The following is an 11,904-nucleotide window of genomic DNA, read 5'->3' as shown; positions in this document are numbered from 1 at the left end:
CCTTAGGTCCATGGGCTTAAGGGAATATAAATACCCCTTAAACCCTAAACCTTTCAATTTTCATCCATCTTATCCTCTCAATACCCAAATCACACTCTCTCATCTATGGCCGCAAGAGGAAGAAGAGGATCCAAGGGCCGGTCGAGCTAAATCTTAGTAAATCCTTGATATACAACAACATACAAGATTGTAGTTCATAGCCAAGCAAAACCGTAGCCTAGAAACGTCAAAAGGTATGTTCTTTACGTTTAAAGGTTACGTTTTTATGAACGGTTTGCCATGAAACTAAAACCTAGCGTAGATCGGGTCTAGATGTTTTATAAAAATACAAACTTGATGATTAAAATGAACTTAATAGATTTGTGGCAATATACGGCTCATAGATAAACCCTAGGTCTAGCCTAAAACGTTTTAATACAATAAAGGTTTAACATTTATGACTAAAACGGGTTAGATCTTGTTAATGGAGGGTTAATGGGTGGAAAATGTATAAACAGTGTAGCTAATGATATCAAAATCAGCGATAAAAACCATCAACAGCTACTTGAGCTTATAAAGGACTTCAAGCTAAGCTGAAAGCCTATGGCTAGGAGTTCTCGGTGACCAAGTTCTCGGCCATGAGGGTTCTTGGTCATGAGGGTTCTCGGTCAACCTGAGGGTTCCCGGTCAAGAACATAGGTTCTCGGTCAACACACGGGTTCTCGGTCAAACCTCATGGGTTCTCTACCAAGAGTTCTCGGCCACTTAGTTCCCTGTTGACTTTAGGCCTGGCCAGTTGGGCCCAGGTGCCGTGATAAACAATGGGCCTGACTTAACTAAGTCCACATGGTGCTAAGCCCATATCTAATTTAAAACAGACCAGCCCATTATCTTAAGCTTAACAAGAAAGCCCAACTTAGAAAATGCATTGGTTAACTTAAATACCGACTAAACTAATTATGCGGTTAATTAACAAATGTATATATATAACAGTCAGTTGTGCACAATTAAAGAAGGGGATAACGATTAATGGTGAAAGCAACAGGATGCTGGTGAGTTTCTAGCCCCATTTCTGTGTTATGTTTTCGGAATGGGAACCGGAGTTCCCAGTGGCTAAGTACACCACCGATAAACCTCCAGCCGGCAAAATGACAGTCTACACTGAATACTTTTCAACCGGGAATCTTCGGTTTCCAATAACCAATTTCTTGGGCAACGTTATCATTGGGCACGAGATTCGTCTTTCCCTGATACACCTGTTTGGCCTGATGAGAATTCATCATCTCGAGTTCTGTTGTTGGGCGAATAATATCGTACCGACTGTGTAGAAGTTCTCCATGTTCTACAAGATGAACGGGCGAGGTGGCTGGTATAGATGTTCCACCACTGCCAAGGGGGTTATTGGTTCAAAACCACCACGCAGTGCTTACGATTGGAGGACCAAATTCTTTTGTGTCCGCGAGGACGTGGTCCCCATTACCATGGTCCGTCGCCCACAAAACGAGAAACTTCCTAAATTGAGGTTTGCTCCCTATGAGGACCAGAGGTGGTTCAAGACTATGACGCGAACTCCCACACCGATGTGGGCTATAGTTGAGGAAGCCCTGGTATGGGCTGGTATGAGCCGCTTGTGGCCATATCCTGACCTCGAGCCATTCTTCTAGAATGCAGTTAAAAATAAGTATCTATGTAATTATCTTTTCATATGACTTACTTATATATCTTTTCTTCATTTTCTACTCTTGGTACTTACAGGTGAGAGTTCAGTGCTGAATGCATTTCTCGACATGGCGGTGGGTTACATGCATCGCCGGCCACGTGAATTGAAAGCCCTTCTTGTTCTTGACAGGATGAGGGACCTTTTTTTGTTCCTTCAAATACTTGCGCTCTGAACCCGTGGTGTCAGAGGCAATCTTTTCACTGGGTGAGTTATCTATAAATACTCGTCCTCTGAGCACATTCACTTCGGATGGGGTGATTGTACTATTGTCATCTAGCAACACTTCTGATCTATCGGATTTTACACGTGCTTTAGGAGACCTTAATCGCAAGAGGAAGCATCGATCCTCAAAATCAAGCGATGAGGGTGGTAGCCTTGCTGAAACCGGTGACGCCCAACCAAAGAAGAAAAAGGCAGTGGGGCCAAAGAAGGTGTAACAACTCGGACCTTTTCGTTTAAATTATCAATGTCTAATACCCGATCCGTTTTATATTCAGGGAATTTAATCCGTAAAATTACCGCGTTTATCGAGTAAACTAATTATTATAATATTATTGTTTATTTACTAATATATATATTATTGTTTATTTACTAATATATATATATATATATATATATATATATATATATATATATATATATATATATATATATATATATAACTTTCAAGATATGGAAAAGTTAACCCAACTTAAACTATTAACCAAATGTGTTTCCATCTTCATACTTCAGAGACCTTTATGTAAAACCTGTTGTATTATTATTATATTATTATCCAAACCCAAAACCATATGTCAAAGTGGGCGCGCGGACGTTTTTTTAATGAAACGTCTTCAGAAAAACAAACCCTCCGCTGAGGGCAATGTCTGCACGTGGTCTGTGCGGCGTAGACAGAAGAGGCTATGAAAAGCTTTTAAAAAAAACAAACACCACCTTAGTATCATTATGTACCATGCGCATGAGGGTAAATTTGTCCATTTACATTTCAAAAGATTATTTATGTAGTTATGTGATTAACATAATAAATTATTTTTATATAAAAATAATTAACTTTAAAACAAAGTCTTTCTCTTTATCATTTCTCTCATCCTTTCCCTTTCTAGATCTAGCCACTGCTCTTTGGTGAACGGTGGTGTATCCGCTGGGCAAATGGTAGCCAATGTGATGAAGCTTTTGTAGCAGGTCAGAATATGATATTTAGTCGGTGGGCGGAAAAGATGGTAACTGGCAGCAGGGTGGGTGGCAGCTATGGTGTCTTTCAGTCGAGAACGGTGGCAGCCGAACACAACCATCTTGTTTCTTTGTCCCAAACGCCAACTAACACCAGCCACCATGATCTACAGCTTTGAAACACACTTACAAACCCATATCTGAAACAACACGATGGTGATCAGACCTGATTTGAAACCCAATTCTGAGGATGATTGTTGTAGCAGGCCGAAGTTTAGGTTTGAGTTAGTGGTCGAAAAAGAAGGCAACCGACGACATAATCAGTGGCGGTCATAGTTTTTAGGCGAGAATGGTGACAGCCACAACCTTCTTAATTTCTTCTCAGGTGAAAAACTTGACGATGAAGATGAAGACAAGATGAACATGGTGGTGGCGGCGGCTAGCCATCTAGGTATGTAATTGTGTATGAAGATGATGGTGGGGTAGTTCAGAAGTAAAGAGAGAGAAGAATAGAATAACTGAAGAAAAACTGTTAAATATAAAGTTTTTAATTATATTTATTTAAAGAATTATTTTTAGTTAGATAGATAAAATGACCAAAATACCCTCACATGTTTCGCATATGTCATGATTTAACTGGGTTTTTGGATGATCGTTAGTGTAAAGGATTAAAACTGAGGCGAAAATCTAAATAAAGGATAAAAAGTGAAAATCATTTTCTAAAAGGACCCAAACCATAATATTGTATATTCAAAAGGATAAAATTTGTAAATTTTCTATAGTTTTAGTTAAATATGAAATCTTAAACAAAAATTTTGAAAGAAATTAATAAAAACTTGAAATGTTTCCACTCACTACTAGCTAGTAAACCGGGCTTTCACTAGTGGATTGTTCTGTCGTAAATCCGTCAGTGAAAGTCAACACTAACGGAATTTCTTATGAGAAAAGCTGTCGGTATAATGCTCGTGGGTAATACTCTTTTCAACAGAACACCGACGAGTGTTTTCTGTGAAGAATTATCTCCTTCCGGCAATTACTCACCTCAGAAGAGTTATCGGTAATCCATTGCTGACTTTACGAAATGAGTAAACTACTATTTTGGTTCATTTGGTTTAGCTCATTTAACCATATATATATCTATCTTTTGTGTCAAGTTAGGTTATTTAATAAATTATAATTAATTAAATGAAAATGAGTCCATATTGTGGGTTTTCCAACAATAAATATGTAGAACAAAGCAATGGGCTTCTTATCATCTACTTAAGAATTGTTGGAAATCATGCCCCAAAAACAGCATTTGAACAAGATCAAACACTAGATCACTACGACTCTTTCTTTTATTCATTAAACTTATACACAAATTACATGAATCCTAACCATCTATTTATGCTAAGAACTTAAAAGATAAACACAATAACCTATTATAGGAATCTAAATAGTAAAAATACCCCCTAATTTCTTTTACTATGCTACATAAACATACCTTCAACTTTCACTTTCGTTAAAAAAAACCTTTCACTTTCCTTATGAAAAACATGTACTTTCTTAATCATCCGTTTTGGGATTAACCTGTAATAAGAATAATATTCATTCTACTTCATCAGTTAAATCCCTCCCTTTGGTTTCTAACGGAAGTAGCACAACACAAATTCCTGAAACAAGTATCAGAGCCTCAAACAACATAACTGCAAGTGTTTGGCTACAACTGCTAACCAGACCAACTGCTACAAGCGGGCACACCATACCACCAATTCGCCCACAGGCGTCGCTATTCCAACTCCCGACGCCCTTATGTTAGTAGGATAAACCTACATAACCCAAACATCAATATAGCAACATATCAAATAAGCGCGGATAAAACAAAAGTTTAATGTTTATATACCTCGGGCGAGTAGATACACGCAACAATGAAGCTTGCGGAAATGAACATACGAGCTCCAAATAGACATGTTGTGGTCAACATATCATTCTGATGAACAACTAGTGGTAGAAGTAGAACGAATCCTGCAATGAACATAATTTCCATCGAGATCTTACGCCCTAGTTTGTCTAATATGATTGCGGCTAAACCAAGCCCGGGAAGTTCTGAAAAAAACGTGTAAGAAGACGTCATTAGACCTTTGGACACCATGCAAGTCACTAAAGGTAGTTAAATTTGTCAATTATCAAAAGGTAGTTAAATTTGTCAATTATCAGATTTACGTGGTTGTACTTATCATTTTGGGTGTTCTGTATTAGCACAAAGTTTAGCGACTAGCTTTATTGATAAGCCATGCTTTTATGGTTTTTATTAATTTGGGCTGAGAAAACCAGAAATCGAAACCAAAAGTTACAGTTGGATTTCGCTTATGCCTTGATCCAAAACCGAACAATAAAACCAACTCGGTCACACCAAACTTATTTGAATGTTTGTTATTTGAATTATGGCTCAAAGTTACTATTTTGGACCAAAAGTTTCATATTCAAATCCGTTAATTAACAGGTGCTTAACAAAAAAATTTAGGTCAAGCACCAAATTCATTATTCAGATTTTTTTTCGAGCACATACATTTCAAGCCCAAATGTAAAATCCAAAATGACTTGTGATTGAACCGATCACACAAAAACCAAAAACTTAAACTGAACAATTCTCTATCACTTAAAGCCAATACTTTGATATGAAATGATACTGACCCAAATGGACTCATTAGTGGTTAGCATTTTATCACTAATAAAGATCTTGTGATCTGAGACTTACCTGCCAAACTATTGACAAATACATTTGTATAAAGACTTGAATTCTGGATACTTTCTGATTGCATGATGCTCAATTGTGAAGTCAATAGTACTATGCCATAATATGAAAACGTGTTACCGAAGTATAAGAACCATAGAGGAAGTGTTGTTCTTCTCAAATTCGGCGACAAAAGCATGGTTATCGAAGATGACCTTATTTTATCTGCCTTGTTTATATGATCTGACACATGCATGCCAACGGGGAGTTCTTTTCTGTCAAGCGTAGCTGCTTCCTCCATAATATAGCGCAGCTCAGTCAATTTACTTTTCACGCAAAGATACCTTGGTGACTCTGGTACATGACCGTAAAACAGTAGCACAAGTAGAGACGGAATCGTGGATAGTCCGAGCAGCCATCTCCAACCAAAGCTAGGCATGACTGACTGTATATAATCATGTTATTAGTAGTCAAATTGTGTTTCCAATTTAAGAAAATAAAAATTCGATTATTAAGGGAGAATTCCTAAAATATCATTTTATTAGAGAGATTCTCTTTTTGTCAACAAAATCTTGAAAAATCGAAGTTGTCCCCCTCCAAACAACTATTCACACGTAGATTCGAACTTATCTTTGAGTCCGGATGTGAAAAAATATGATGTGACGTACCCATGCAAGTGAAGCCTCGATGATGGTTCCAACCGTCCAAAATGTAGAAAAAACAACCATCCATGTTCCTCGTTTTGGAGTGGGAACAAACTCTAGAAACCATGACGAAAATACATGTCCACACCCTAAACCAAATCCAATGAAGAAGCGAAGAATGAACAATGAAGTATAGTTTGGCGCAAAAGCGCTCAATAATCCGCATGTGGTTGTCATTATAGATGCACCAAGAAAACCCTTCCTGGAAGACAAGGGAGAAAGAAACTCGTTTTTCACCATTAGGCTTCACAAATAAGTACATACAACAATTTAGGGGTGAGCAATAACCGAATCGGTAACCGAAACCGAACCGAAAACCGACGAAACCGAACCGATATAACCGAAAACCGAATTAACCGAAATTAACCGAACCGAACTCTTCATTTTTTAATATTTTCAAGCATTTTTTCCTCTATTTCATGTATTATATATATTAATAGTTTAACACTATCATTTTCATGTATTTATATCTCCATTTCATGTTCTAATATCTCAATTTTATATATTTATACCCTCATTTCATGTAGTTATGCATTCATTTCATGTATTTAAACATTCATTTCATGTAGTTTTAAGCAAAATTTTAGCCCAAATTTGATACCGGTTATTAACCGAACCGAACCGATAACCGATCGGTTAGGTTGGGTTAATGCTAATAACCGAACCGAACCATGCACACCCCTACAACAATTGATGGTTCTGAAGTTTTGTTTATGTGCGACTTTTCAACAATGTCTGGTAAAACAAGTATCGAATACTATATAATTTATAAATAAAAATAACAATGTTTAAAGTAACTCTGGTACCTAGTAGATTTCATGTATCCCTAACAAACAGCACAAACATTCTATATGCCAACTTTCAAACAGGATTCGTTTTTGACATGATTGGTCAGACTTTTCATGTCACAAAGGTAATGCTAATAGAATCCTTTAAAATAACACTAAAATCCTAGTGGGTTTTACTTGTGTGTCGCAGAGAATGGCGAGGAGCTAATCTATTGGTGACTTTTATTTGGATAAAAAACAAGACATAAAGCACATAATTATCTTTGCATATCGTACTTGTTTGTAGTTTGATTTCATCGCACCCGTCTTGATCGATTATTAAGAACAAAATCTGTTTGATGTTAGATCCGGCGTTTCAAGGCCTACAATTGGTATCGGAGCAGGTTTGAATCAACTGATTCAACTTTGTTCTTAATATTCGGGTTCTAATTCCGCGGTTACCTAAACCGAGATGTTAATTTCTTAAAGTTTTTGAAAATCCTTTGAAGTTTTGGAAATAAAGTTGGATGTTTGGAAATAAAAGTTTAAATATTTGAGGAAATAATGATGCTCGAAGTTCATCACGGGTTCGTAGAATCATAATCAGTGCTACTTAAAGGTTCTGAAATCAAACGATGGAACAAATAATGTAAAGATAAGATAAAGAATAATGAATGACTCCGTTATCGGTTTAAAAGATTTATAATATTGAACCGATCCACCTAATGTGAGCTCCCCCATGAAAAACACACATATAAGAAGACAATAAAATATATATGTATAGCCTAACACAATTGTTCTAGAAGCTTTCTCCACGTTGAAGCTAAACGCATACACCGAAGCTCTCGACTCGGATCTGCCGGCCACGGTTTTATAAACCCGAGCCGCCATGTATGAAACATTTTAACAAATTACGTATCTGGATGTGAAATAAAAGTCATATGGATCTTCAAATCTTCTTGAAATACTTCATAAGAATCTTCAAAAGAACTTCTAATCAGCAATAAATCTGAATCTACGAATTCACGACGAACTTCGAACACCATTATTTCCTCATTTTGTTCTTGATAATAGATCCAGACGGGTGCGATGAAATCTAAAGATTGAACATATAATCTAAAGATAAGATAAAGAATAATGAACAACTAGTAATCGGTTTAAAAGATTGATAATATTAAACAAACCGATCCCACCCAAGGTGAGCTCCCATTGGGTGGTTGATTACATCATGAAAAACACACACATAGAAAGACAACAAAATGATATATTTATAGCCTAACACATTTTTTCTAGAAGCTTTCTCCCCGTTGAAGATAAACGCGTGCACCAAAGCTCTCGACTCAGATCCGGAATTCGCCCACTTTAGTTATTTGCTTGACCATAATATATTTAACGAGTTTCTCCATATTGATATCGTAAGTCATAAATTATTGGCCATACAATCACCCCCTTGACTTGTGAGATCAATTGTTTACGATCCGAGGTTGATTTGTCGGTATTAAAGCTCAACTCAACCTATATTGCATAAGATACGAGAGAATGGATAAAGAAGCGAGAACTCATTCACGAATAAAATTAGGTGGGTCATAACTTGAGGGTGTATTGAAATTCAAATCGTAATGCAACAGCTGATGCTGGATCCATATGACTTGTGAGCAGCAGGCGGAAGCATCTATGTATTATGCTTCAACTGTGGAGGTGTATACCATGACTTGTTTCTTGCATTGCCAAGAGATTAGCCGATCCCCAAAGAATCGACATCCTCCTGATGTTGATTTTCTATCCAACTTACATCCCACATAGTCACTGTCGGTGTACGCGTGTAGCACTAAAGGAGAGTATTTAGGGTACCAAAGACCCAGTCTAGGTTTTCCTTTGAGATACCGAAATATGCGTTTGACAACATCCAAGCGGGATTCTTTCGGATCAGATTGATATCTGGCACACTGACAGACCAGGAACATGATGTCCGGACGACTTGCAGTGAGATACATCAGTGAGCCAATAATGACCTATATATGCGCTGATCAACTGACTTTCCCGATGGATCTGGAGCTAACACCGGTCTTGTAGCAGTCAGAGTGAGAAAAGAATTGGCATCCTTGAATCCGAACTTCTGAACAATTTCATGAACGTATTTTACTTGATTAATTAAAATCCCGTCCGTCTTCTGCTCAACATGAATGCCCAAAAGAACGTCATTTCCCCCTAATGAACTCATCTCAAACCGACTCTACATGACTTCTGCAAACTCTCTACACAATCTATCACATGTTGATCCGAAGATAATGTCATCAACGTAAACTTGGACTAGGATCTGATCGTCTTTTACCTTCTTGATAAAGAGTGTTTGATCGACACTGCCTCTTCTATGGATTCTCTGCTGTTTTAAAGGTTCATTTAGGTCGAATTCGTTTATATTTGATTTTCAAGATCTTAATGTTTGGTGAAATTGATGAATGATTGGTGATAGACAAATGATCTTGAGATGGTTTAATGAAATTTCAATGTTCAATTTTGTGTATGAGAGGTTTAATTTCAGATCTAACATTTTAGGGCTGACAAGTCAAAATTGGGGGAAACAGTTATTATGTGTTCGGACTTGATTAGATGTTGATTTAATTATGTTCCAACATATAAAAAAATTTTATTTACGAGTTGCTGACTGATTTCAGATATTACTCGAGCAGATTAGAAATTATTTCATGAGGTCTTGTAAACAAGTACATTATCAAACATTCATGAGTATATGGGGCTGTTAATACACAGTTTGTTATTGATATTCTATTCTCAAATCTATTAAGAGCTTATGCAAGTCACGAGTAAATGGTACAATTTTGATGTGACGAGCAGATAACTTCCTTCACGGGTATACAAGTGTGTAGAGTTATTTTATTCAATATGTTGCTGCACATCAGATTGCATTTTCATTATTCTTGAGCTGATATTCACGAATTGATGAGTTCCAAACTGTTGCAGATGCTGAAGCGCTTGAAAAAAAATGTGAACGTGAAAGTTGGTGGTTGAACCTAAAAATGAACTGATCGTGTCTGAAGATCGGTTGAAGGACAAAGGAAAGAAATCATTCGGCTCAAGAAAGTCAACAAATGAAAATTAGATATCGAGCCTCCCGCATCTGATGTTTCTAAAATTTGCTGTTACCGATCATTTCCAGAAAATAAAATTGAAGTTCAAGTCTACAAGAAGTGAAAATAAAAAATTGTCCAAAATCCAATCTCAAGCTCTTTGATCAGGACAACTACTAAATTTCAAGAAATAAAGACGAAACAAAGAACTTGACGAAGGTTCCTTGACAAACTCAATCCTAGAGGGAGATTATAGGGCTAATATTCTATATAATTATTACGATTGTGTGTGTCTTTCTGTTTGCTTATAGTCGGTGTATATATTACGTACTCAGTATGTTTATTTTGTACGGTAAAAGTCCATTTTGGCCCATTATGTAATGACCTAGATGTGAGGTATATATACTCCATATTCAAGTCATCACTCTTAGAAAATATTCAAGTCATCACTCTTAGAAAATAAAAGAACTTCTTTCCAAACTTCATCTTTTTCTTTTTTGTTTATACAAACTAAGATCTGAGATCCGAGTGTTAGTGATTTCCGCAAACTAACACCACAGATTGATCGGAGTAAAGTTGTGAGATCCATTTAGAGGACCTACACTCATAAATCATTGATTTATCATAGTTAACGTATATAGTTATGTATGATATTAATATCAATAATCATTAGTCATTTTGTATTTTTAATAACTTGTAGACCTTCCAAATTTCAAAATACCAATAAAGCACCTCGTGTATTGGAATTGGTTTAAGCAGTCAGTTTTTAATCAAAATTTTGAAAAGTATATCCTTGTGTTAATATATGTTTCAGCTTTGTGCCGGAGATTAACTTACTTGCATCCATAACCATCCAAAACAACGCCCCACACATATGCTCCAACGAGCATGCCGCCGAAAGTGACCGTTGAAATGAAGCTTTCTTGTTCCGAAGAAAGTTCCCATTCGGGTTGAATAGCTGGCCCAACGAACGATAAAAGCATCATCTCCATGGCTTCTGCAATCCAACCAAGTCCAGTATATGCAAGCATGATAGGCGGGAAGTTTGTGATTCCTATATTTGAAAGCGCCCCATCTAATTTATATGTGACCCTTTCATCTACAATCTGGGAAACAGTATTAATGAACTTTGCACGATTACTGATCGGTGTCCGCACTATCCCTAAATTTTCGTAGTACACCACGATGGAACACATCAGCTCAAGTGGTTGACAAGTGAAGAGAATGATAAAATAAGTGAAAAATAAATAATGTCATTTGTATAATTGTTTTAAAATTCTTTTATTGTGTCCCACTAAGGCCATGAGTAGTCATAAAGCCTCACCCCCAGGCATTATGCATCACGTGGCTCCTAGTCATAGTTATGGCTTTTTACAAAAAACAAGTGTAGTCATAAAGCCCTCATAACTTTCCATAAATTTGTTTATTTGTTTTTTTTAATTCCCATGCCTATTACCAGCGTTATCTACAAAACGCCACCCAAAAATAAATAACCAAAACGCCTCCATAAAGCCTGGGGGGCGGTGTTCTCAGGCTTTATGACCCCATAAAGCCTCCATAAAGCTCCCACTACGGATGGTCTAAAGGGAGAAGGAGTGCTCTCGGGGAGAAGGGGGGGGGGAGGGTTATTAGGGTGCTTTCGACCTTTCGGGAACAACACCCGTCCAGTTTGGGCATGATGAAAGCGATGCAATTTACATTTTTTTTAGTTTGAAGCAATTAAAAATATTTGTCAATTTTTTTTAATAAATTTTAGTATATTTTT

The 11,904-nt window shown here is 36.8% G+C and overlaps 1 pseudogene across 1 annotated transcript; it reads right to left on the bottom strand.

Moving 5' to 3' along the window:
- Nucleotides 1-4,378: 4,378 nt before the first annotated feature.
- Nucleotides 4,379-11,335, bottom strand: LOC143571497 (organic cation/carnitine transporter 7-like; annotated as a pseudogene). Its single transcript, XR_013142105.1, has 5 exons — nucleotides 10,977-11,335; nucleotides 6,251-6,488; nucleotides 5,607-6,027; nucleotides 4,752-4,954; nucleotides 4,379-4,677 (listed from the first exon to the last, which is right to left on the bottom strand). The product of XR_013142105.1 is annotated as an organic cation/carnitine transporter 7-like (transcript).
- Nucleotides 11,336-11,904: the final 569 nt, after the last annotated feature.

This window comes from Bidens hawaiensis, unplaced genomic scaffold (assembly GCF_021521415.1).
Source record: "Bidens hawaiensis isolate Kalapana, Puna unplaced genomic scaffold, B.hawaiensis_p1.1 tig00025382_1, whole genome shotgun sequence".
Lineage (NCBI taxonomy): Eukaryota > Viridiplantae > Streptophyta > Magnoliopsida > Asterales > Asteraceae > Bidens > Bidens hawaiensis.
This window is presented reverse-complemented; position numbering and strand designations above follow the sequence as displayed.